The 27,502-nt window shown below is 49.2% G+C and overlaps 1 protein-coding gene across 14 annotated transcripts in view; it reads left to right on the top strand.

The window, feature by feature from the left end:
* PRRC2B (proline rich coiled-coil 2B) overlaps window positions 1-27,502 on the top strand; it is a 139,861-nt gene that overhangs the window by 45,147 nt on the left and 67,212 nt on the right. For 13 of the 14 annotated variants that reach the window (XM_082657065.1, XM_082657071.1, XM_082657062.1 and 10 more), the window contains exon 1: window positions 5,364-5,499. The exons of the other annotated variant lie outside the window; for it this stretch is intronic. The gene's annotated coding sequence lies outside the window, so the exon portion shown is untranslated. Of the gene's footprint in view, window positions 1-5,363; window positions 5,500-27,502 lie in introns of those variants that run through there. 14 annotated transcript variants of the gene reach the window in all.

Here is a 27,502-nt window from a genome sequence, read left to right as displayed (position 1 = left end):
TTTTTGAAAACCCCTTAACTTAAAGTTTCTTGAACAGAGGGATGATTTATTTATTTTTAATTAATTAATTAATTAGGCTGCATGGGGTCTTAGTTGTGGCACCGAGATCTTCGTTGCAGCTTGTGGGCTCTCTAGTTGTGGCATGCGGGCTCTAGAGTGCACATGCTTAGTTGCCCTGCGGCATGTGTGATTTTAGTTCCCTGACCAGAGATCAAACCTGCATCCCCTGCATTAGAAGGTGGATTTTTAACCACTGGACCACTAGGGATGTCCCAGATGATTTATTTCTCATCTTGCCATTTCTCAGCACTCTGACTGGTCTTGCCATACTAGATCTCAGTAAATATTTTTTGCAGTCAGATGGAATGTCTTCCTTAGAATGAGTGGAGGTTTGGATAAGACATGGGGTGGGGAAGCACAGAAGGTCCTGAGAACCAGAAAGATTATCTACAAATAATCTGCCATCAGCCTTCCCCTCTCTGTATACATATGCTGCTCCCTCCATTGGCAGTGGGGGTGGGGGAGTTCTGAGGTAGCCCTGTGACTCACTTTGACTGACAGAATGCACTCCTAAGAGGCCTGTCAGCTTCCACGTACACTCCTTTGGAAGCCAGTTGCCATGCTATAAGGAAACCCAGACTGTTCTGCTGGAGAGAGAGGCCACAAGGAGAATCCTGGAGCACGAGACACCTCATGGTGGAAGAGACAGTGCAGCAGCATGAGTGACCCCTGTCAGTACAAGGTGGAAGAGAAGACCCTTCCAAAACACCACCAAGTGGTGAGAAATTACAATTTGTTGTTTCAAGCCACTAAGTTTTGGGGCTGTTCGTTACACAGCAAGTGATCACTGACAAGGGAAGCTCCAATGTGTCTGAGATGAAAAAGGAATAACAGTAAGAACCAACATGTGCTGAATGCTCACTAGATGCCAGCTTGTGCCAACAGCCAGTATACGTCATCTCATTCAACTTCTCACGACAGACCTCTTCCCCAATTTTCAGAGGCTCAACAAATCAGAGGCACTTGTCTAAAGACACACAGTAAATGAGGATAGAGACAGAATCTAACTCAGGTCCGTCTGACTCCAACTCCCGCACTTTTTTTAAACCATGGTTCCATGCTGGGGGCAAGTCCAGGGGAAAGGCATAGACCCAGTGCCTGATTCTGGCTTTAGCTTGGACACCCACTGAGGAGGTGAGCTGAGGTGAGCTGGCTGGGCCTCTGTGCTTGCTGGAGCCTGTGGGTGGTGTGCATGGCCATGCTGTGGACAAGATGCAGGCTCTGAGTGGCTGAAGGGCGGCTTGGCCTTGAAGCTAGATGGGGCCCCCAGGAGAGGCGGCGGGGGCTGCCCCCAGGCTCTGGGCTGGACCAGCGCTTTTAAGGCTGGCTCCCTATTTGTGGTCAGTGTCTAGTGGTCCTCCGCTTCCCTTCCCTTCAGTCGGACACTGATTTGCCAGAGCTTTCTGAGGTCTGGATGGCCAGAGAGGCTCTCCTATCCATCTGACAGCCAGGCGGTGGTGGGTGAAGATCCGGTAGCCTCAACCGATTGATCTGTAAAATGGGGTTGATATAGACCCTAACTCGCAAAATCATGGTGAAGAGCCTGGGATATACAGAAAGTGGGTGCAGCCACAACAAACCCTCAACAAATGTGCGTTCTCCTTCCTACTCAGCTCTGTCACCAGTTCCCTGTGGGAACTGAGGCAAATCACTGAATCTGTGTTTTCATTTCCTTACCTGAAAGTGCTCAATAAAAGGGGAGTATTCTTGATGGAGGGATGAAAGAAACCCAGCAAAATCTTAGACTCTCCAGGCAGTGGATTGATGAGGGAAAGCTTTTCTGGCTTTCTTTTGAGGCTGGGACTGGACAGAGCACTAGCAGAGGTCAAATTCTTTCTCTGAGAGTCTCAAGATTCTCTCTCCCTTCATTTTTTTTCTTGTTTCATTCAATCATCTTTCATTAAGCACCTACGAAGTGTCACAGATTGTGGTCCAGGTGCTGGGGAATTAAAAAATGAATAATTCAGTGAGTCTATTTGGATGAGCTCCTAGTCTTGTAGGGGACACAGATATGTATAAAAATGACGACCATAGGCAAGACTGGGGCTGTGATCGAGGGAATGTTGGAGTGTCCAGTGGGGGCTAGAGAAGAAAAAAGCAGAGAAAGAGAAAGAAAGAGAGAGAGAAGGGAGGGAGCATAAAGGGAGGCAAATTTCCAAAGGAGTGAAAGGAAAAATAAGACCTGAATCTGACCAATGACAGGGCTTCCCATATTCCACGTGAAATTAATGCAAAGGAGATCCATATCTAGCCATAACATGGTTTTAAAAAAGAAAATCATGAATAAAGAAATATATTTAAAAGTATTTTTTTAATTAATTAATTTATTTTTGGCTGCATTGGGTCTTCGTTGCTGCACGTGGGCTTTCTCTAGTTGTGGCGAGAGGGGGGCTACTCTTCGTTGCGGTGCGCGGGCTTCTCATTGCGGTGGCTTCTCTTGTTGCGGAGCACGGGCTCTAGGCGCACGGGCTTCAGTAGTTGCGGCTCGCAGGCTCAGTAGTTGCACCTCGCGGGCTCTAGAGCGCAGGCTCAGTAGTTGTGGCACACGGGCTTAGTTGTTCCACGGCATGTGGGAATCTTCCTGGACCAGGGCTCAAACCCTTGTCCCCTGCATTGGCAGGAGGATTCTTAACCACTGTGCCACAAACAGGGAAGTCCCAAGAAATATATTTATAAGTATTATGCAAAAATATTAAATTTCAATGTAACAAAAAACAGTGATCACATTTTGGGACAGATAAAATTATGTATTCAAGAAATCTGTAATTTGCTGTGAGAGATAGATGAAATTCTCCCTAGGGCTCAGTTTGGGGGTCCAAAGAGATTTCTCCACTCACGGGCAGAGCTGCAAGTTTCCTGATATGTAAAAGCAGCAGAAGAAAAAAACAGCCTAAACTGAACAAACTCTTGCCCATTGGTTCATGCCAGCTCTCCCCAGCTTTGCCCTGCTCGGTGCACTCATTCCATACCTCCTTTCAGTGTTCCAACCCTGGGTAGTGCTGTTTACTTTTTAATAACTTTAATGAAATGAAACCGTCTCCTTGAATGTCCCTCTCTGCATCGCAGGCAGTCTCTTGGAGCTAAATGACCCCAAGGTCCAGCCTTGGTCCAGCCTTCATGCTCAGCTCTCTTCCTCCTCTTTCCTATCTCTGTCCTCTCTGGGTCCTGAGTTCTGGGAGAGCTTAGACGGGCACCTTCACAGTCCTAGAGAAATCCCAGGTGCCAGCCCCGGTTGACGGCATCAGATCACAGACAACAGCCCCCCTACCTGCCCCAGCATCTTAGCCTTGTTTTCCCCAGGAAAGGCTCAAACGTCAGAGTAGCACTGCTGGGTTCAAATCCTTGTTCCACCACCTATGCCATTAGTGACCTCGATTTCCTTAACCCTAAAGTGGGAACAATAATAACTGTCTCCCAAGCATTGAATTATCTCTTGTAAAGTGCCTAGCAGCCTGCCCAGCTGGGAAAAGTGCTCAATAAACAGTACCCATCATCGTGGCTGTTGTCACCCCAGAGAAGTGCAGAATGAGAATGATTTCCTGAATCCGTGACAAAACCTGGGGTTTGTGGTACAAGTGAAGCACCCGCTGCCATTTAAATCCCACGGACTTAGCAGCGTTTGCTGTCCCCAGAGGGCGTCACTCCCCTTCTCGATCTGCCACCAGAGCAGAACACTTGTCCACTTGACTTTCTCTCTGCTTGCCATCTGTAATATTTCCTCACCTGTCTTTCAGAGCACTCAAAGCCCTCCAAACTTTTCATCTTTTTTTTGGTTCTCTCTCACCAGATAATAAAAAGAGGTAACCTCCTGGTTCTTAAAGAGTTCCAGAGTCCCTTACCTCCCAGCCAACAAGGTCAAGGGCCAGACACTCATTCCTCCATTCAACAATACTCAAATATTAAAAAAATATATTCATTTTTATTTATTTATTTATTGGGCTGCGTAGGGTCTTAGTTGCGGCATGCGGGATCTTCTCTAGTTGCCCCACTGCATGTGGGCTCTTAGCTCCCAGACCAGGGATGGAATCCGCGTCCCCTGCATTAGAAGGTAGATTCTTAACCACTGAACCACCAGGGAAGTCCCCAACTACATTCAAACATTTATTGAGCGCCTACTGTGTGCCAGGCACCTTGCTCAGTGCTAACCATAACATTAACCGTAGTCCTACTCAGGCTGAAATGGGTTAACTTTCCTCCCAGGTCTGACTGTGTGGCCTCAGGCAAGTTACTTAACCTCTCAGAGTCTCCATTCCTCACCTGTGAACTGGAACAATAATATCTGCCACCGAGTTGGGATTAAATGAGACCAACCACTCCCCTGCGGCTGGCGTTCACCGTTGGTGTTTACGGTGTATATGGACAATTGCCAGAAATGATTTGGATTCCAGGCTCCAGATACGTTTCTTTTTGTCTTTGCTTTTTCAAATCGTTTGTTTTCCTAATTGCCAAAGCATCTAGAATTAAAAAGTGAGTATCCCCCTCAGCCCTCGCGACCTCACACCGCAGAGGTAACCAAGAGCAGAGCGCATTCTCCCTGACCTTTTGTCTTGCATTCACACAAATACACAAACACTCAAGGGAATTGGTTTATTATGTTTCATCTTACGAAAATGGAATAAAGTATCTAGACTGTGCAACAACCTTGCTTTTGAAGTAACAATGTATTATTACTTCAGTTTCCTTTCCGTGCTTCCATCAAATACGTATTTTAACAAGATCCGGGCTCACGGTCTGGCAGCAGGCGCTGCGGTTCTGCAAGGGGAGGGGGCGGAGATCCGGGCTCTCACCCCTCCCTTCCTAACCCTCCCTGCGTCAGGGCCTCACCCGCCCCGGCCCCCTCCAGCCTAGCCCCCCTTCTTCCGGACCTCTCTCCCCGCCTCTCGCCCCAACCCCCTTCACTGGGCCTCCTCCCCTTCCCCGCCCCCCCCACCCCACGGATCCCTCCCCCTTCTCTCCGCGGGCCCCTTCTAGGGCCCCCACCCCGGGTCCTCTTCCCAGGCCCCTTTTCCCGGCTCCGTCCCCTGGCCCCCTCCCGCGAGCCCCTCCCCCTCCCAGGTCTCCCATCTCTCATACCCCTCCCCCTCCCGGGACCCCAGCCTCCTCACGGGCCCGGGGGCGGGGCGGGCGTCGCGGATCCCGGGAGGCGCGGCAGGGGGCGCTGCGCTGGCCGAGGCGCGGCTGCGGGCGGCGGCGGCGGCGCCAGGAGGAGGCGGGGGCGGTGGCAGGCGGGGGGCGGGGAGCCGAGCGCGAGAGGGAGACGAGCGGCTAGACATAGGCTCCGAGGCTCCAGCGAGCGAGCGACGAGCGAGCCCGGGAGGGAGGGAGCGAGCTAGCAGCCGCGCCGCCGCCTCGCAATCCGCCGCCATCCCGCCGCCTCCGCGCCCGACCGCCGCCCGACCGCCATCGCCCGGCCCAGTCGCGCCCGCGGAATCAGACCAGGTGGGCCTGGGGCGCGGGGCGGCGCGGGGCCGGGGCGGCGGCGGCGGCGGCGGGCGCGGCGCTAAGATGGAGGCGGCGCGGCCCGGCCGGCTTTGTCTCGGCGGCGGCTGACTGACAGCGGCGCCCGGGCCCGGCCGACCTTTGTCCGCGAGCACCGGGCTCGGCCCGCCCCGCGCCGCCGCCGTTGGCCCGCGGGGCCGGGCCGGGGGCGGCCGGGGGGCGGCGGGCGGCCAGCTCGCCATTGTTGTGGCGGCGCCGCGCGGCTTGGGTTCGGCTGACTGCGGGGTCGGGCCGCTCCCCCCGCCGGGCCCGCAGCCCCCGCACCCCGGGGCCGGGCCTGGGCGCAGCGCGGCTGGGTGCCTCCGGGGGAGGGGCCGTCGGGGCGGACAGGTCCCCGGAGCCCCCGGAGTCGCCTTTCCGCCCCTCATTCCGGCGGCCGCGAATGCCTCGGCGGTCGGGGGCGTCGGGGCTGGTTTCCTGCCGCCCGGCCCCATCTTGCTTCCTAGCGAGAGCGGCTCCGGGTTGCAGAGCCGGGGTCGCGGCGACCCTCGGGGCCTGCGGTCGGGGTTGGAGTCGCCTAGCCTTTTCGGGTCCCCCCGGGTGTCCCCGAAGTTGATGGTCAGGGGTGGCTGGCCTGTGTGCCAGGGACGGGGGGTTAACAGCCGCCCAGACGGCCGCGGTTTGAGTGCGGGAAGAAGAGGATTATTTTCAAAACACTTAATGCTCTGTTGCTGAAAATGTTTAATAATAAACAGGATGTCGCTGCTCAGGGCCTGCCAGATGGGTTTTTTTTCCTCCTTTCCTTTCTTTTTTTTTTTTCCCTACCTCTGCCTTCTAAGTAAAACCTAGCACTGTTGAAATCGCGGGTCTCTGAAGAGTGTATTTGCCTACATAAAATTGGAAGGCGTTTTTTTCCTTTTCTTTTCTCCCTCTTTCTAAATATCGTGGGAGGTCCGAGCCCACCTTAGGCAAGCCGAGGAGGTGTTTTTCAGGGGAATGGTTCGCTTGAAGGAAGTGGGAGAAGGGCTGGGGGAGGCTCTCCGGAGTGTGTCATTTGCTAAATGGCTGCCCGGGAGAAACCTTTAGAAGGCTTTGGTTTACAGGATTGTTAAATTGCCCCTGAGATTTTTTTTTTTTCCCTTTAAGGTTTGGTATACATTTTAAATGCTTTGTATATTATAATCTACTTTGGTTTTTGTAATCATCCGTTTGAAGTCTTAGCGTGGTTTCTCCGAATACAATTGCAGCCATCTAGCCCAGTGTGCGCAGTGCTGTGGTGGAAGGAGGGACTGGGGAGGCCCAGGCTTTGGGGTGCAAATCCTGCTTCTGTCGGAGAGCTCTGGAATTCTCGGAGCCTTCATTGGCATACGTAGGGACATTGCATCCTCCCCCTGAAGATGGTTGAAGGACCTAGAAGAGGGCCTGCTACACAGTTGGTGCTTAATAGTTGCTTCTCCTGTGGCTGTTTGTATGCCTGCCATCAAGTCTTAGGGTGGAAGTTAGCCACTTGTGGTGCCACCCGTTGTGCTGAGCCGTCAGGTGGATGCCACAGGTGCTGGGCTAAGGCATGGCCAGGGGAAGACTTCAGGGCACAAAACATCACTGGGTTCTTGCTTATTCCGTGCTGGGCCTCTGTGGGGAGACAAGGATGGGAAAGAGCAGTATTTGGAGCCCTCAAGGACTACATAGACCTGGGCTGTGTGGTGGTAGGTCTCTGTCCTTGGATCCGAGGTGCCTGCCTCTTCTGAGGCTGTTCCTTCAGCTCGGGTTAAGGCACAGCAGAACAGTACAAGATACTAGATGCTAAGGACAACAAGCAGAGGCCCAGGGAGTCTCTGCCTCTTGAGGATAACTGTTTTCCTTTGGGGATGGCAAAAAATCATTTGCTTGTTTGGGCAAGTGTGTCTCTTGGAGCCTGGAGTCTGGTCCTCATTGGGTTACCGTACACAAGTTTCAGTCTCAGCTCCTGCGTCTGTAAAATGGGAATAATTAAGTCTTGCCTTGGGTATCTGTTGGGTCCCTTGAGAGCCTCACATACTATTTGCAGCAAAGCACTTCCGTCCACGGGAGGATGATGAAAATGTATGTTTTCGGTTACCTAGTTTTCTGGGTTTTTTCTCCTAGTTCCTGATCTTTTTCTCCTGTTACCTTGGTTGGTGGAACCACCTCAAATTCTATCCGCAGCTAACGTTTTGATTTTGCCTGGAAGCACCAGAATGGCCTAGAAGAGCTAGGCTACCCAGCCAAATCTGGGGTGTGTGCTGTTTACGGGAGACCATAGGAAGGACAGGCTAATACTCAGGGAGACTGACCCAGCCTTGGTCATGGGTGAGGGCTGAGGCCCAGGTTACCTCTGGGCCAAACCTGTAGCTGTTTGTAAAGGGCCTTGGAGACAACTCTGCTTGGACACACGGTGGTTCTGCAGTTTAGTGGGAAATTTGTTTTGGTTCATTTTGGCATTCCCGCAGACATCTTGGTTGTGTTGTGTTGTGTCGTGTTGTGTTTTTTAAACCTCCTTGGAACCTCCTCCTGGCTGTGTGACTGCGACATTCTAGCGGGTCAGGTCATCCTTTTCCTGCTTCCTGCCTCTTGGCCCATTCTTTATATGTGATTTCAGTCTGGCTCTGCACTGTTGGTTAGCTGGTTGGTTAGGGGAGGTGATGAATTAGCTCCGTCTCCCATAAGCCTTTTTGATTACCTGTGAATTTCAGTTACCACTGGCTCCCTAATGCTGCTTGCATGGTGGAGGGGCCTGTCATGCCCTGCAACATTCTGGGTCCTCTCCGGGCTCCTTCAAGTGCAAACGGTTAAAGGAGAGCCTGGGGAAGGAAGAGCCGGAAGACCTTGGGAGAGAGGAATTTCAGGAATGGCAAGTCAGAACCAGTTCCAGCGCAGTGTAGTTGCCTGGAGCCCAGCGGGATGTTTGTTATGCCTTTTGGTTGGTCCATCCCCCCACCCCCTTTTAAATTTCACTTCTTTTTTTCCTGAAGGATTATTTTATTGTGCTTTCAGGATTTTTTTTTTTTTTTTTTTTTGCCTTGCACAAAGTACTGACTCATGTTGCTAATGGCTGTATGCTGGTTGTATGTCTCTTTATTCTGCTGGTTTAGGATTGTTCATTTCTGTGTTTGTTTCTGTTTCAAACCAGAACAGGCCAGTTGGGCCAGTACACGTATTTCTAAATTTGATAATGAGGCTTCTCTACTTTCAAATGTGCGTATCTTGTTATGGGTGGGCAGGTGTTAAATAGGCCCATCTACACTAGATTTTAAAGCGATGCGTTTCCCTCTGAAGAATAAAATTTCCAGCAGAGATCTGTCGGGGTTTGTGTCCTGAAATCTCATATTTTAGTCAGGGCAAACTAGACTATCTTCTTTTCCAATCATAACTTGATTTCTTTCTGAAGATCCTTTTCTGGGGCTTGTACAGACTTGGGAACCTTGGGTCTGTCATTTGAACAAATAAATAAGGGCGTAATCTGAAAAATATATGTATGTATAACTGAGTCATTTTCCTGTACACCTAAAACTAACAATACTGTAAAGCAACTATACTTCAATTAAAAAAATAGATAAACAGCGAGGATTTACTGTATATCAAAGGGAGCTACATTCAATATCTTGTAATAGTGTATAATGGAAAATAATCTGAAAAAGGAAAATATATATAACTACATCACTTTGCCGTACCCCTTAAACTAACACATACTTTAAATCAGCTATATTTCAAAGAAAAAAAGGCGTGGCCTGTGGTGCTGGAGATGAGAGCGAGGTGAGAGGTGGTAAGCCTTCTGGTGAAATAAAACTGTTTATGACAAGCTTTTGGGTGTACAAAGTGCCGTTTGGACCGGCCTCCTCCCAGACCTGTCGGTGATATCACCGAGTCTCTGTGGGTGGCACGTCGGAGTCTGCTCGGGGAGGGAGGCCTGCCCTCGTGACTTGAGCCAAAAGTCTTGGTCGAGTTTGTTCTTAACTGTACTTGTTGATTTTTTGTTTCATTTTTTTCCGTGTGGCCTGAGCTGAGGGCTGGGTTGCTCTGTAAGGTGCCAGCAGCGTGGTTGGCTTGTGAAGCTTGTGCGTGCAGCAGGAGGTGTCTGTGGGCAAAGTGCGGTCTAAAGCTGCTGGCTGTCCTGGTCCTTCACATTCTTTTTCAGATGACTTCTTTCCGCTCTCACCTCTACAGCTGGTTTTGTAGCTCTGCTCTGTATCCTTTCTTCCTCCTTTCAAGAAAACCACCAGCCTTTTTCTCCTTGTGGTGGTGCAGAAGCAGTATGTATTGCTTTTAGAAGTCACTGCCGAACATCGGCCAGACACGGTGCGTTTTTCCCCATTCATAAAAGGAACATTTTCACTGAAAAAAAATTTGCAAAATACTGAGAAGTATAAAGACAAAAATAAAAACAAAAATCACCTGTAACTTCACCATCCAGAGATACCTGCATTAAGACTGGTGTATTTCTTTCCTTTGATTTTATGGGTTTTTTTTCAAAATTAGAAAAATATACTATATACACTATTTACGGATCATAGTTCCTCTTAATGTTATAGTATGTTTCTCTAAGTTACTGAAAGATGATTTTTTAATAATTGCTATTATATGGATATGCCATGATTTGCTTAATTCTCTGTTATTAGACGTTTAGGTGGTTGTTACCCATTTTTTGTTATTATAAACATAACTTTAGGGAGCATCCTTGCACGTAAACCTTGGGTTCACATTGCTGATTATTTCCCGCAAGTGGAATTTCCCGGTCGGAGGGTGTGCAGGCCCCTGCTTTGGCTCTCTCTGGGGCAGCACCAGTTTCCTCCTTGGTCACTCCATCTTCAGCCTTGGGCACAAGGCAGCCTCCTTCATGGACCACTGAGTTCTGGGTGTCTCAGTCCTGGCCAGGCCTTTTGATGAGTGGGGCTTGGGGTCTTACTCCATTTCCTGGTATGAGTCTGGACGAGTGTCTTGACTTAAACGTTTATTGTCCTGGGGACGCAGATGTGGATGCCCCACTTGTGTTCCTCAGGAGCTCATGGTCCGGTGCGGGGAGGCAAGCACCTCCTTACAGAGGCCTTCGGGAGCTCCTCAGCCCAACTCCATCATCACCCGCCTGTTGCATCATCTTTCTTAACCCTGTTGCTTTTCTATTTTTTCTTTTTTAAAATATTTATTTGTCTGCATTGGGTCTTAGTTGCGGCACGCGGGATCTTAGTTGCGGGCATGCAGGATCTTTAGTTGCGGGCATGCGGGATCTTTAGTTGTGGCATGCGAACTCTTGTGGCGTGTGGGATCTAGTTCCCTGACCAGGGATCGAACCTGGCCCCCCTGTATTGGGAGCGTGGAGTCTTAACCACTGGACCACCAGGGAAGTCCCCCCTCTGGCTTTTCTTTACAACTCTTTTCACAACTTTACAGTTTTTTTAAACAATTATTTTATTGTGGTAAAATACACATAACATAAAATTTATCATTTTAACCATTTTTAAGTGTACAGTCCAGTGGCATTAAGTACATTCACAGTGTTGTGCAACCACTGTCCATCTCCAGAACTTTATCATCTCAGTAAATTGAAACTCTGCACCTATTAAATACCCGCCGCCCCCCCGCCACCCATTCCCCCTGCCCTAGGCCCTGGCAAGTGTCATTTCACTTTCTGTCTCTATGAGTTCGATTAGTCTGGGTCCCTCAGATAAGTGGAATTATCCAATCTTTGTCCTTTGGTGAATGGCTTCTTTTACCTAGCATAATTTTTCAAGTTCATCTATCTGTGTTGTTGTGATGTGTGTCTGGATTCCATTCCTTTTTAAGGCTGAATAATATTTCGTTACACACACACACTCCACATTTTCTTTATCCATTCATCTATCGATGGGCGACAACTTGGAAATAGATTTTATTTTTAAATTTATTGAATTGTCCCTCTGCCCCGGTGGAGTGAATGAGTGTCACATGAAGCAGATTCTTTTGCTTCTGTTCCTCCCTGTGCTCTGTGTCTCACACAGAGGGCACTCCGTCAGCACGTGTAGGATGAGCGATGGGGCTACTTAAGGGGGTCTGGTGGGAGCCCACCGAGACGTCGAGCCCAGCTCAGCCTGGGTTCCAGTGGTCAGGGAAGGCCTTCTGGAGAACGTAGCAGACTTGAAGCAAGCACCTCTCGCAAGTCGTCAGCGAGCCCTGGAGTATTAAACATGTGTTTCTAAGTTGAAATCAGAAATGCGTGGGCCACGGAAGAGCGCTGGCGGGTCAGCTGCTTTCCAGAGTCTCAGGCCCTTCGACTGCGGACGTGGTGGGAGTGCTCTGGTGGGGCGGGGGCCGGGGCCACCCAGGAGGCAGGCAGGACTTCCCCTCCAGTCATTGAGTTGATTCTCCCAGCGTGCTTTGAGCTCATCTCCATGTGGAATGGGGGGTGAATCTCACTGCAGGACCAACTGGAAAAAGGAGGTCATCTCCTGCGCTCTTTCCACGGTTCCTTTGTGTCTTTAGAGCTTTTTTTGGCAGGTGTTGTTTACATCCAGTTCAGAGCTTAGAGAACTGCTCTGTTCCAGGCCGCGCAGAACATGCAGGCCAGTATGGGAGGGCCGACCTGTCAATGGGACTGAATGGGCTGAGTGTTCAGAAATAGTTGGGGAGAGTGGAACGTTGCCCTGAAGCATAAAGTGGGATTCTTTCTGATACAAAATTAATTACAAAAGTATACTTACTGGAAAAAAAAATTAAAAGAAAAAGCAAGGGTACATAGAAAAATGAAAGCTCTTCCTTCTGTCTTCCCAGGTGGTAGCCACTATTTATGGTTTGGTGTGTTTATCCTTCATGTGAATATGGCCCTTTGTAGGCAGGTTTTTTTGTTGTTGTTGCGGTACGTGGGCCTCTCACTGCTGTAGCCTCTCCCGCTGCGGAGCACAGGCTCTGGACGCGCAGGCTCAGCGGCCATGGCTCACGGGCCCAGCCGCCCCGCGGCATGTGGGATCCTCCCGGACCGGGGCACGAACCCGTGTCCCCTGCATCGGCAGGTGGACTCTCAACCACTGCGCCACCAGGGAAGCACTGTAGGCAGGTTTTTTAAAGAGCAAAAATGAGATCATACTAGTCTTTCTTCATTTTTAAACTTATCATGAGCATTTTTCTGTACTAACATATACAGATCTATCATACTGTTAATGTTTTAAAAATAATACTTAGGAGGTTTTTAAAAAATATGCAAGTGTATGGAAGAAGAAAACAAAAATAGTTCTTAATCCCTTGGCCCAGATACTCCCAGTTGACTTTTTTTAAAAAGTAGTTAGAAAAATTCAATCTGTATTGAAATGCATAAGGGTTCCTCTCCAGTCTCTCTGAAAGGAAACCATTATTTGAAGTTTCTTGTGATTCCTAATAGAAAAAAAAATTATGCATATCATCCATCCATATATATATATATATATATATATATTCTTCTTAAAGCAGGTTGCCCTTTTCAGTTAATGTCCTGGTGTGCTCCACGAGGGCCTTTTTAGATGTATTACATCATTTATTTTAGCAACTACGGAGAATAGTCTGTGGATATACTTGATTTATCCCGTTTCCTATTGGTGGACAGTTGGGCTGTTTCTAATTTTGGGATATTACACAATTTTGGTAGAATTCAGTCAAATTTCTCTTCAAAAACATGTAATTTGTATATAATAGCATGTGAGAGCATGTTCCTGTAGTGTGGACTCTTCCTGTTGAATAGCGTTTGGTAAGAATTCTGTTAAACTCTTTTTCAAAAAACTTTGTGCCAGTTTATACACAATAGTATATGAGAGCGGGTGTTTCTGAACTGTGGGCTTTCCTAAATGGACAGCTTTTGGGGGTCATTTTGGGCATGCGCATTTCCCAAATCAAAAGCAGTGACTGTTTCAGGCTTCCTGTAGTCGGTGTAGGATCTCAGGCTGTGATTGGTGTGGACACGTGTATCAGAAATGGCGTTTGCTGTGGACTCCCAGTGCAGAAGTGGCCCTGGGCATCTCATTAGGTAAGGCCAGTGGGGGAACCGGCGGGGGGGTTGGGGGGAGGGGTACAGGAAGCCAGATCTTAGTTTGATTTTCCTTATCGACTAAGATGATGGTACTTGGCACAGAGAGCCTGGCAGAGAGAATTCAGAGGCCTCCTGCGTTTGGAGTTCTCACATAGCCCTTCTGGAGATTTCTGAGGCTCGCATTACAGCCCTTGGTAGTCTTGTTGTTAATGCATCTTCCTGTGGAATTCATCCGGAGGCCTGTGCTCTGTTGTGTTCAGTTCTCAACTCAGCCAGTTGGCCGCCGGCCCCGACTTTCCCGGCCTGGTTATTCTAGGAGATCACACCTAGTGGGCGAAGTGACTGTGGAAGCGAAGCCCCTGGAAACGCCTGGGTGGTATTTCATCAGGCTGGGGCCTCTGGTGAGGTGAGTGCCCCGGGGAGGTGCCGACTCGCCCTTGCGGGCTGTTATTGTTAGCGCGAATCTAGAGAGAAATCGCGGGAAGAGTTGGGGATGCCTCGCCCCCCTCCTCTGCTCCTTTCCTGAGGGAGAGTAGCCCTTGCCTTTGATGGTCAGCTGCCTTCAGATCCAGGTTCTTCCACTTGCAAGCTGGGTGATTAAGATTATTTAATCTTTTGGAGTCTCTGTTCTCTTTCTCTGCAAAATATCACAGTAACGCCTGCCTCCTAGAATTGGGGGAGGATTCAGTGGGTCCTACACTGAAGTGTTTCTAAGGTGCCTGGCACGAGGCGAGCAGGCTCAGTAAACAGTAGCTATTAATGGTTCCTGGATTCAGTACTAGCTGAGGGCCTGGGGGGTTGGAGTAGGCAGGCTTATACACTTGGGGCTCTTTTGTTTACTAGATGCTGGCGTTTCTAATTGAGTGCTAAGCCCTGTGCTACATGCTGAAGATTTAGACCCAAGTCAAACAGCCCCTGCCCTCACCTCCAGGAGCTCAGACACCTTACCAAGGGCCTCCCCTTGGGGCAGGGGCATCGGGGCTCTTGAGAGGAATGAAGATGAGATTTGTTAAAGTTCATGGCATCAGGCAGACAGGAGTGTTCATTTTTACTGTTTACACCTTCCTGGACCTTGAACAGGCCTCCTTTACCCCTTTGAGCCTCTGTTTCTGTATCTGCCGGGTGGGGATGGGACCTGCCTCTCCGTGTTGCTGTGATGATGGCACGTAGTCAGCCCGGAAACAGGACGATGTGTTGCTACTATATTGCTCAGTTTACCTGGATCTTAAAACAATGTAACAGTAACATACAGGCTTGTTACAAAAAACCCAAACACGCCAGAAGTACACAGAGCAGAAAGTAGAAGCCATTCCTTCTTGCCGCTGTCCTTCAGGTTGAGAGATGATGAGTGCTGTCTTGAACACAGTTCCGTTTTCCAGTAACGGGAATGTTTTAATTGAACGTGTGAGTTTCGTCCCTGAAGTGACCACCGGAAAACAGGAGATAGGAATGTTTATAGGTGTACTTAAGACATTTCATATGTGGTTCCCCAGCACTGTCACTTCGGTCCTTTCCTGTCTTCTCAAGGAAAAAAGAAAGGGCCGTGGTAATCCTTTGTCCACCTGTATGAATCCTAACGCTGTGTTGGTCCTGCTAGCGGCGGCAGAGAGTAGCTGTAACCAAGTGCTGCCCTCCAGAGATCTTAAGGCAATGTGATGAGCTTTTGATGCGGGAGTTTGGGGGAACGGGGGCAGGGTGGGCCATGTGGTCTGTGATGTGGACTTGGTAGGGGAAGGGGCAGCAGAGTCTGTGATAGTTCAGGAACTGGGGAGAGATGATGGAGTGGGACGGGACTGGGGGCTGTGAGAACAGAGTTCTATCAGGATGGGGAAGGTCTTGTAATGCCCGTTTATCGTAAATAACCAATGAGTAAAGTTGGTGTGCTTAGGTGAAGGCACATGTTCCTCTTTTCTTTTGCTGAAATGATGGGCTGGCATCCCTCTGAAAGCCCCTGGGCAACACTTGGCCCTGAATTTTGGGTTCTTCCTTTTCATAACTTCAGATTGGTGGCCCAGGGACTGTCACCATCCTGGGTTTCCTCTAGAGTCTGAGACTTGGAGAATAAATAGCATATGGGTTCCGGGGCTGTAGTCGTTTGGGCTTGTTGGAGATCATTTAAACCAACCCAGCCCTTTTAGCCCCCCCGCCTTCAGTGTATTTTCTGAAGAAAATAAAGTATTTGGTTTTATTTTCTTAAAAGAGAAGGTGGTTTGCGGGGGGGGGGTGGTGGTAGTTAGTTGTTGAAGAACCATCTCTGTATCAGCAGACAAGCTCCTGCATGTGGCTTAGCTCTGAGATGGCGTGATAGAGTGAGAAAGGGCGCAGGGCGACACCGCCGCCTGGTACTTCACCCCTCAGCCTCCGTTTCCCCAACTAAGTGGGGCCAACAGTGAGGACAGCCACCCCGGCGGTTGTTGGCATGATCCTCTGCACAGCTGGAATGCTGCTCCTCCAGCCTGATGGAGTACTTCCTCACTCCATTAGTGGGAGGCATTACCGTCCAGGCGGAACGGTTTGTTGACAAGAGGTCTCCTTTGGGACACCTCTTCTGCCTCGTGCAGTCTGAAGGTGGGAGGCTGCAGGTGGAGGAGGGCTCCTGGAAGGCACCAGGGTCCTGTCGTTTTGAGTGAACTGGGTCCTGCACCCCTGTGGGCTTTCGCTCCTGGAGGGCATCTGCCTCCTGTGGTGGGTGCCTGATTAGAGGTGGGGGTCTAAGCACTGCTGGTTTCTCAGGGCAGGGTCGCAGTTCTCATCTCCTTCCTTACCTTTCTGTCTGCCCTTCAGTTCTCTGGGCACAAACTAAAAATATGCTTCGTAGAAATGTCAGGTGGTACACGAGTATTGGCCCAAGCGTAAAGTTACACGTACCGGGACTTGGGTTGTAGCGTTATCTGTCACAGCACACGGTTGGAGATGATTACACGTCTGTCTGTAGAAGGTGGGCAAATAAAATGTGGCACAGCTATGCTGTGAAATGCTAGGAAGGCACTAAAGAGTCTCAGATTGGTACGTGTTTTCTTGAAAAGATGACCACAGTGTATTAATAAAAGAAAGCAAGTTGCAGCATAATGTAGCAACAACCCACATTTGTAGAATAAAAATTGAAGACCACACACAAATTGCTGATAGTTTTATGTGGGCTGAGAAGAAAGACGTGGAGGATATCTACCAAGTTAACATTGGTTACCTTTTGAGTTGGATTGACTAGTTTTGCATATTTTAATATCATTTGAATTTGTTATAGTGAATGTGTATTAGAAACACTTATTACTTACAGAGATAACTAATTACAGAGGTAACTCATAAATGTAAAGAAAGAGACATGCCTGTGGGCCAGGCCCAGGGGCTGGTGCAGTATTGGCTTTTTCCTGGCAAGAGCTTCCTCCCGGCTCCTTGTTTTACTCAGACCCACCCCGAGTGCCTTGGCTTCTGATGCTGGGACCCTGAAGGTTCACAGGAATCCAACCAGTTCAGTCATGTCTGTTTATGTGTCAGTGGTCCTTGGAAACTGCTTTGTTGATCTGGTTAGAAGGAACAATCCAATACAAATCCTGTCTCCAATTTCTGTTCTCTCCTGAATCAGATTTTATAATATAGAGCATAGATTTTTTTTTTTAATATCTGTTTTATTTTATTTATTCATTTATTTATTTGGTTGCGCCGGGTCTTAGTTGCAGCTGGTGTGCTCCTTAGTTGTGGCATGCAAACTCTTAGTTGCGGCATGCATGTGGGATCTAGCTCCCCGACCAGGGATCGAACCCGGGGACCCCTGCATTGGGAGTGTGGAGTCCCATCCACTGCACCACCAAGGAAGTCCCTTTTTCTTTCTTCCTTCTTTCCTTCCTTCCTTTCTTCCTTCCTTCAAGTCATTTAAAATACATGACTTCTTACTAAAAATCTCCAGTTCATATAACCAAGGGGTTTACAACTTCTCCTTTAAAAGTTGTATTCCTGGAACTTACCTGGTAGTCCAGCGGTCAAGACTCTGCGCTTCCAACGCAGCAGGCATGGGCTCAATCCCTAGTCGGGGAGCCAGGATCCCACATAGAGCATAGATTTTGATGGCATTTGCAGAGTGCTTCTCACTTGCTAATTCACCATTATTTGTAGGTGGAAAAGGAAGGAAAAACGGAAATAGAGCTATGTGTCATGTGTTTCTTTTATTTGCCATGTCCTTGGTAAATTTTGCCCCTGGGCAGGGAGGCCTATGTGTGGCACATCTGTCCAGCTATCCATCCCTGGCTGTATATTGAAATTGCCTTTTTGAGTTTTTTATTTAAAATTTTTTTCTGCTTGCTGGTAAGTTAACTGCATATTCAAAAGGTGAGATAGTCCAGTAGCTCTTTGCAGACTGCAAATAGATTTCTAGCTGGAGTCCTCTCAGGCTTCAGCTCAAGCCTGTGTGCCTGTGAGCTAGGTGGGTAGGGACTGACCCCACTGCTCATGAAGGAAGGAGCTGTAGCAGTTTAAGTTGGTCACTAGCGATGACGTTGGTCACTGGAACCATCAGGCAAGTGCTGTGCTTAGGGAGACTCAAGACAGACCCCTGTGGGTGAGGAGCCCGGAGCCCGCGCACACCCTGGGCCCACCGGACCCTGTGTTAAGAGTAGAGTTCCTACCTGATGCGGTGCACCCCGGGCCAGACTTGCCCTGCACGTTCACCACAGCCCCAGGGTACACACAGAGCCTGGGCCTACTGTGGATATTTTATTCTGGGCCTCAGGGCCCCTTGGTGGCTATCGTGGACCTCATAATCGCAGTAGCAGGTGTTTCTCTGAGTGCCAACTGAGTGCCAACACTTCTGGACCAGTGCCTAGATGTCAGACTGACCTGGGTTCAAGTTCAGGCTTTGCTATGCCCTAACTTGAAGATAGTGACCTTGGGCCAGTCATTTAACCTCACTGAGCCTTGGTGTCTTGTCTGTAAATTGAGGGTACAAATACCTTTCTCATTGTGGTTTATCTATTTTTTTCTTGTTTCAGGGAACTGCTGTTTTAAAATTCAGCTTTATTCAGATGTATTCATTAAATTACTTTTGGCTTTTTTCTTTGTGAATTATTTCTGCTTTCCTTCGTGTTCAGTTGTGTCTTTTTTTCTGACTCCTCGTATCAGATGCTTAATTTCATTCTTTTCTGTTAGGAATTTTAAGTTTTTAGATGATTGAATTTCCTCTGAGAACAAATTTGTCTCTGTTTCAAAAGTTTGGTGTGTAGTGTTCTTTTCTCCATCTGTGCTATTTTCAAGGTATTCTGCAGCTATGGTTTTGAATTCCCCTTTGAGTCAAAAGTTTTTTAAGACGGAGGTTTGAGTTTTCCAACTGATAGGGTTATTTTTTCTTCTGCCTTCATTATATCTTATTCTGTTGCGCTGTGGTCAGAGATTTTTGCTTTTCAGAATTTGGGGTTTTCCATAAAGTCTCATTTGTAGTCACTTTTTGAACATGTTTGCTGATCTACCTTGATCAGATCATCTATTACTGTCTCTGTTACTGTTTTGAGTGGGCTTTGATCTATCAACATGTAGCGATTGCTGTGTTTTCCATTTAAAATGTTTTTTTTTTTTCATTTTAAAATTGCTCTGCAAATACAGGTTCGTGCTAGTTATATTTTCATCATGGATTGTCTCCCGACCCATGACTTTGTTCTGCTTCTTACTTTTTTTGTGTCTGGCTTCTTTTGTTCAATGTTACATATTTGTGAGTTTCACCCATGTAGTTGTGTCTGGCTTATTCCTTGTCATTTATTTTTTCCCCAGTTTTATTGAGATGCAGTTGATAAGCTGTCCAGGATAATGATTTGACTTACATACGCTATGAAATGATTACCACAGTAAGTTTAGTGAACATCATGTTATTGAATATATGGATACAAAATTAAAGGAATAGAAAAAATTTTTCCTAGTGATGAGGACCCTTCAGGTTTCTTCTCTAACAGCTTTCACATAGAACGCACAGTGTGTTAATTGTATTTCCATGTTGCACGTCACATCCCTGGTACTTATTTATCTTATGACTGGAAGTTTGTACCTTTTGACCACCTTCATCCAATTCCCCTTCCCCCTCCCTCCACCTCTGGTAACCACACATCTGATCTCTTTTTCTATGAGTTAGTTAGTTACTTAGTTACATAATTACTTTGTTTTTGGAGTATCATTGACCTACAACTCTGTATTAGTTCTTGGTACACAGTATAGTGATTCACTGTTTCTGTGCATTTCGAAATGATGGCCACGATAAGCCTAGTTACCATCTGTCTGTTCCTTCTCATTGTTAAATAGTATTTTGTTATGTGAATATAATGTTTATTCATTCTAGCCGTGATAGACTTTTAGCTTGTTACCAACCGTTTTGAGTTATCCTGAATACTGCTGCCATTAACATTCTCACACATGTCTTTCGATTGCGTGTGTGTATGTGTTCTGTTGGGTTCATACCTAGGAATGGAATTGCCAGGTCACAGGGGAGGCATATGTTCAGCTTTAGTGGATGGCTGCCTGTTTTCCAGAGATGGTACCAATTGGCACGCCCACCAGCAGTGCAGGAGCCGTGTCCTCCCTCCACACACTCGCCTGCACTTGGCGTTGTAAAGATGTCAGTTCTCCCTGCACTGATCTCTAGATTCCATGTAATTCCAACCAAAATCCCAGCAGGCTTTTCTTTCCTCGTTGGTTGTTTAGAAATTGACAAACTGATTCTGAAATGTATATGAAAAGGCAAAGGGGCCAAGAATAATCAAAGCATCCTTGAAGAACAAAGCTGAAAGGACTAGATGTCAGGACTTTGTAAAAGCTACCGTAAGTAAGGCAGCACAGTGTTGGCAAAAGGATAGACAAATAGACTGATACAATAGAACAGAGATCTTGAAACAGACCGCACATAAGTAGTCATTTAATTTATGACAAAGGTGCCACTAGACAGATGGAAGAGGTGGCCTTTTCAAAAAAAAAGGTACTGGGAAAATTGGATTCTCTGTATGGGGGGCGGGGAAAGAATTTTCTACCTCAAATCGTATCCAGAATCAGTTTTAGGTAGATTATAGAGCTAAACATGAAAGAGAAAACAGAGATTCTAGAAGAAAACAGGAGAGTTCGATCTTGGAGAGGACAAAATTCTTTAAATAGGATACAGAAGGCACTACCAAGATAGAAAAGATTGACAAATTGAACTCTCTTAAACCTTCTTCTATCTTCTACTTTTTACAAATGCTTCCGTAAAATGCAACAAATACTGTTTTATAATTGCCCAGATACCTTAGATAACCTGTTCCGTTTAGCCGTTGGAACCCTCTGTCCTGCTCTCATCAGGACCGTTCCTCTCTTGCTGTAGTGCAGCTGCCGTCTTGGGCTTTCTGTGATTGTCACTCTGGTCTTGTCCTTCTGTGTTGGATCTCTTGTTTCTTTGATCCTATGTGTATGTATATCAGCTGGGGAATGTGAGCGTCAAATAACAACAACTGTCTTAAGCTGCTTTCAACAATAAGGAAATTTATTGGTTCAGGTAAGTAGAACTCTAGAGGTGGGCAGGTTCCAGATTGGTTGGTCCTGTGTGAGGTGTTGTCCCTAAGGAACCAGGTATCTTATTTGTCTGGGTGGGTCACTGGCAAGGGGGGGTGGGTTTCTCCCTTAGACAGGCATGCCCCTCCCCCAAGCTGGGTGTGGGTCAGCCTTCCAGCTGCTGTCTGCCTGGGAGAGGACTAGGTCACTTCCTCTGGAAAGGAAGAACGGAGAACTAGCTTCCAGAAAGGCAGGCAGGAATGGCTCCTGCAGCATATACCTCTGTCTTGGTTTTCTCTCTTGTTCATTAGAGTATCTTTCTCTGCAACTTTCTAAGAAGGTAAATAAATGTTTTGAGTCCTTGTGTACATCTGAAAAAGTCTTTTTCTATCCCTGCACTTGACTTGGTCAGCTGGGGACTGGATTTCCGAGTGAAAATTGTTTTCTGGGGCGAGGGGAGGCGGGGATGATGCTGATGAGAATCACGGTGCTCCTGGGGACTCACTGCCGTTCCCCTTGTTCCTCCATGGGACCTTTTTTGTGGGGGTGGAGGGAAGGTCGGCTTTCAGCAGCTTTTGGGTTCTTGTCTTCATCCCTAGCGCACTGAAGTTTCGTGTTGTACCTTGTGCTCCTTTTACACGCCTTACTCTGAGCACTGAGCGGGCCCTCGCAGCCTTGGGTACTTCAGCTCTGGGAATTTCTCTTGTAATTTTTATTTGATAATTTCCCTCCTTTTGCCTCTGTGTTTCTAGAAATCCTAGTTAGATTTGGATTCCTGGATTAATCTAATTCATCTCCTTGTTATGTTTTCTGAGAGATCCTTGACTTTATCTTGCATTTCTTCTATTGAAGTTGAAGTTAAATTTTTTTAAAAAAATTTATTTATTTTTGGCTGCGTTGGGTCTTCGTTGCTGCGCTGCTGCGCGTGGGCTTTCTCTAGTTGTGATGAGCAGGGGCTACTCTTCGTTGCGGTGTGCGGGCTTCTCATTGCGGTGGCTTCTCTTGTTGCGGAGCACGGGCTGTAGGCGCGTGTGCTCAGTAGTTGTGGCGCACGGGCTTAGTTGCCCCACGGCATGTGGGATCTTCCCAGACCAGGGCTCGAACCCGTGTCCCCTGCATTGGCAGGCGGATTCTTAACCACTGCGCCACCAGCGAAGCCCCCCTCCAGGTTCTTTAGTTTATTTGGTTTCTGTCTTTTATTTGAGGTCTCAGACACAGCTGATTGGAAACTGGGTGGGTGGGTCAGAGGGGGCTCTTGGGAGTGGGGTGGGTGGGTGAGAAGCCACCCTTTTATTCTCCAGCCCCAAGGTCCGCTCTGTAGGTTTTCGAGAGAAGACTCCCTCTTTGCCAAGGGTTTGGAGGGAGGGAGGTAATTGGTTTGTCTACCAACTCTTCTGGGAGGCCAAGAGCAGAGGGAGCCTCAGGCGCCTCTGGTTTGCTCCTCAGGTTTGTACTTAGCTTCTTTTTTTAGCTCCTTTCCTCACCCCCACCCCCTTTGACCCTGGTGTTCTCAAGTCTAGACTTCTCTTGTTTAATTTATCTGGGGGGGAGGGGCGGGCAGGGAGGCGATGTGGAGGCAGGCTCTTGCACATGCAGCCTCTCTGCAAGAGCTCCCAGCTTTACCCCCCGTCCCCCCCGCAGTCTTCCAGGGCACCCACTACTCTTAGGACCTTCCCAGCTCTCTGGGGTCCTCAGTTCCTAGGATCTGTAATCTCCTAAGTCTATGACTACTTATGCCTGTTCCCTGCCAAAATCGTCCCTGTCTTTGGGGGTCTCTTTGTTGTCATGTTAGAGGGTTTTGGAAGTGTGAGCTATAAATGCCTGTGGTCCTTCTGCCATGTTTAAACAGAACATCCCTGTTTTCTAGATAGTTTCTGTGAATGAAGTGGAACTGAATTAGGGTCATTTCTGGGGTGTGTGTGCACATGTAGATAAGTACACAGTCACATTTATGTACGTATGTGTTTGCATAATTGTGTGTGTGTGTGTCAGTTATACTGCTCGGCTGCCACGTGATCAGCGGTGGTTGTCTTTTTGTGTCAGAACCTCCGGAGCTGCCCTTTGCCATAGAGGCTGCAGAGTGCTGTGAGGCCCTGAAGAAAGGGGGGTGGGGATGTCTGATCATTGGTCACTACCTCCTTGCAGAAAGTGAGCTCTCAGTCCCTGCTTTCTTGAGAAGGGAGGGAGCCTCAAGGTGCAGAGAGTGTAGAGGGGTGGGGGGAGGGACAGGGCCTGTTGGAGGGCTCCCTTGTCTGTGCCACCGACTTCTCTTCACACCTTGGGGCCGTTATCTCCAGTTCCCGCAACAGCCTTCCAAAGTAGAGCTTCTGTCCCCACTGTGGCATTTGGACTCACAGGCTCTTTCCATCCTGGCAGTGTGTGTGGAGAGAGAGCTGCTGCCTGGAGGAGGGAATTCATCCTTGTGGGGAGGACTTGTGTCAGGGAGTTCATGTAGGCAGCAGTGGCTGTTACTTGGTGGATGTTGGAATCAGTCTCTCTCTCTCTCTCTCTCTCTCTCTCTCTCTCTCTCTCTACCTCTCTCTACCTCTCTCTACCTCTCTACCCCCCTGTGTTCTTTCAGCAGTGAATGAATCTGTGAGAACCTGGGGTTTGGGAAGGTGGAAGGAATGCTTTCTCCTGGGCTAAAGAAAAGTACTTCCTGCCAAGTAGTCCTCCCTCTTCTAGAGCCCAGATTCTAGCTGCTACAGGTGACGTCATTCCTACGGGAAAGGTTTTGGGTGTAAACAAAGTCCCCGCTGGCTGGGACAGCATCCTGCATGTGCTTCTGCTTGGCCTGTCTGCGGTACTCCCTAAGCTTTCTTTAAAATCATTTTCAAAATTTTTTTAGACAAAGAGCAAATCTGTTTAGAATTTATATAGTGTCTTATGACCTTCATTGCTAAACTCTTGAAATAGGAAACAAAACCACAGTAGAATAGAGTAGCAGGAGGCAGGATAATTAGCATTGCAGCATGGTGGCCCCTGAATTTAAGTGACTTGTGCTGGTGAAGAGACATCCAGCAGTGTGACTGGGAGCTGGCCGACGGGTGACCACTTTTTACTTTTTTAAGGTTTTGCAGTTTTTCTATATCAAGCGTACATTCCTTTTGTTGTAAAAACGTTATGGGTGAACAAATGAGCAGGACCGCGGTTGTCCACCTCCATGAGGCAGTCAGTCCTAACGCCAGCGTGTGCTTGCGTTGCATATCCCTGCTTATCGCCCCGCAATGGGAAACCTTGAGACTGGGGCAGTTTAGTGCTGTTTAAAATGGGGTCACAGTGGAGTGTTGATCTCGAGGGTCTTCTGAGCATTAGAGTGCGTCTCTGTCTCCTGAGAATTAATTAAAGGGGTCCACAAGCAGATCCTAAACACCCGTGAATTTTCAGTCGTGGTTTTGAAGTTCTGCTCTCTGCACCAGGGCCCTTAAGCTGTGAGACGGCAAAGTGGGGTCAGGTCCCTGGAGCCCCAGGAGCCCAGGAGCCCAGAGGTAGGCGGGGAGTTGGAGGCTTCGCTGGTTGCATAGGAGTCTGGAAGGGTGAAGTAGTGTTGCAGGGCTGATGGTCGGGCAGAGCCAGGGTAGTAGCTGCCTACGGTCGAGAGCCTTCTAAGGGCGAGCGAGAACTGGGTCACGTGTTGTTCGTTCTTTCATTTATTCCTGATGTCAGACCTGTGAGGTGGGTAACAGTATATTCATATCCATTAAGTCAACAGAGAAACAGGCGAGTGTGGAGGCAAGATGCAAACCCCTGTTTTGGAGAAATGAAAGTGGCGGGGGATGGGGCGGGATGAGACTGGGTGGTGGTTTGGGGCCATGTGTTGGCTTAGAGCAGCGGTCCCCTCCCTTTCTGGCACCAGGGACCGGTTTCACGGAAGACAGTTTTCCCACGGACGGGGTCTGGGGGGTGGGGTGGGGGGCGATGGCTCAGGCAGTAATGCCAGCACTGGGGGAGTGGCAGATGAAGCTTCGCTCGCCTCCTGCTGTGCGGTCTGGTACCAGTCCACGGCCCAGGGGTTGGGGACCCCTGGCCTAGAGGGTTTGGATTTGACCCCGGAGCAGTGGGATGAGGTTGGAGGTGTCTGAGCAGGTGCTTGTGACCTGGTTTGGCTCTGGTGGAAGGGTTTAGGGCAGGACGGGGAGCGCTGACTCTGAGGCTCAGGGAAGCAGGGGTGGGGCTTGCAGCCCCTGAAGTGTGCAGGAGAGCTGGGGACGGGGAAGTGCTTTGGTCCCTGCAGCTCAGGCCTTCGTCCTTATTTTTAATTGCTGTAGGTTCCTAAGGTGTTGCTGTTCCCTCAGAGGTGTGGACCTCTTCGGGTGGTGGCTCGAGTCTCCTTTAACCCCAGCCCTTTGTTGGTCCTCAGGCCTTTATTTGCAGGCAGCTTGTTCTTGGAGAGGTTTGTGCTGGCCTGTCCCGCAGAAACCTCACCTGCCTGGGCTCCTGCAGGTGGGTTGCCTGGGCCCAGGCTCCAGCTTTGCAGGTGGGCCAGCTCCTGCCTCCTAGGGGCTGGAGAGGTGTGGGGCCCTGTGCTTCTGGTGGGCCGCCCTGGTTTTCTGACTGGGGCCCTGTAGGGAGCCCCTGGAGGCTGGAGGTGTGGAGTTGGTCATGCTGTTGCTGAGTGAGGGTGCAGAAGCTTCCCTGCAAACCCAGGTGGGATTCCCCATCCCCACCCCCCACTCCTGCCTCGTCCTGGGGCATAGTCCAGGGGGATACATGAACCCCTTTTTGTTGAATCCATTTTACTGTGATGTATTCTTTTCCACATCTGATTCTCCCTTTAGACTAGGAGTCAGCCAACTGCAGCCCCAAATCCAGCCCCCACTCCTGTTGTTGTAAATAAAGTTTTATTGGAACCCAGCTCTGCTGCTTTGTTTATGTTTGTGGTTGCAGCAGCGCTGGGCGGTTGAGTGGCGGTGATGGAGATGCTGCTGTCTGGAGCCTGCTCTGGAGGGCAGGCTGGGGTCTCGTTGCTTCCACACCCCCAGCAGCTAGTAGCCCCGTGTCTGCTACACAGAGCGGGCAGCACACATCTGATAACTTGAACTAGGTGATGTGGGGCGTCCCCCGTGTTGAAGTTTTTTTTTTTTTTTTTGGCAGTGTTGGAGAAGGATGGAATTGTTTATTCATCTTGTACCCAGATTTTGTGGGGGATGGTTCTTTATGTTCTGACTGAGACTGGACAAGCATACTGTCTGACGCCCAGGTCCTTTACTGACCCACGTGCTTGTTTCCTGACCTGTTTATCCGGGCTGCTCTCAGCTTCCCTTCCTGTTTGATTACGCTTTCCTTTTTCTCCACGCCGGCCGGGGGCTTCTGCTTGTGTCTCGAGCCGGTGGCACTTAGTCTGAATGTGCTGTTTCTGTGGCTCGTGGGTCTTCCCCGGTGACTGACCACCTCCGCTCTGAGAGGTGGGGTCCAGGCTGGAGCTCGCATTGGGTCCTTCATTGTCGGTGGTGATGGCTCCAGGTGTCCTGAGGATTGAGGACTGCTTAGGAAAGCAGGTGATGTGACCAAGTGTTACCGGGCTCAGGGAGACCTGTGAAAAGCCGGGGTTTGCCCCGGTGTAAATCTGACTGTGGGCAGCACCTGCGCGTATAAAAGGTTCATCTTTGAACGGCTTGTCCGGTCCGGTCATCCGTGCAGTCGCCCAGAAGGCAGCCTTGAGCTGGCGCTGCCCTGCGTCAGAACCAGTGCACTCGCCCTCCCATGGACAGAGCCTCAGCAGCCTGACATCAGGGCCCCTCTGTGGCCTGGTGTTCCTGCCCAGGCTCCAGCCTGTGACCCTGGGCAGGGACTTAGTGTCCTCCTCTGTAAAGCAGGCTGATGACAGTAGTGTCTTCCCGAGAGGATGGAGGGCAGTGAGTGTCAGCAGGATGCCGGCCTGCCTTGAGCGCGGAGCGCTTCCCCGGGGAGTCCCTGGCTGGGCGGGCGTCTGCCGCTGGCTGGTACCCAAGTGGGAGTGAAATGAATCCTGTTACTCGGAAATGGCTTTTGATAAGCTGGAGGGCGGGAGGTCCTCCCTCTGGTGGACCGAGGGCAGGCGTCTGGTGACCTGCTGGACGGCTGGACCTGCCGTCTGGAGGCTCGGCGCCTGGTGACTAAGTTGCCCTTGTTGGTGAATCTTTCCGGTTGTATTGCTCCAGCAGAGCCTGGGCCTCTCAGCACTTCTGTAGGTGACTTGCCAAAACGGGCAGACTTGGAATTGTGTTAAAATGTCCTTTGCTTCGTTCCCCAAAGCTGTCTTCACACGGATTTGGGGTCCTTCTTTCCTGTTTCTTTTAGGCGAGCCATTTTCACAGCCTCGGGGCCCAGGCGGGGCCTCAGGTGGCTGCGTGGGAAGGCAGGCTTCCAGCAGTGGGGGCAGGACTAGGGACGGCGCTCCCTTGGCTCGTAGCTGCTTTATATGTAATACCGAGCTTCCAAATTAGATCTTGTTTAGGAAAAAAAAAAATACAGAAATGAATTCTGTTGCCTAGAAAAGGAAGAGCAAGCAGCGTGAAAGCCGTGGCTGTGCTCCAGGCTTGGTCTGTG

The sequence above is a fragment of the Grampus griseus genome, assembly GCF_964374135.1.
Source record: "Grampus griseus genome assembly, chromosome: 6".
In the NCBI taxonomy this organism is placed as follows: Eukaryota; Metazoa; Chordata; class Mammalia; order Artiodactyla; family Delphinidae; genus Grampus; species Grampus griseus.
This window is presented reverse-complemented; position numbering and strand designations above follow the sequence as displayed.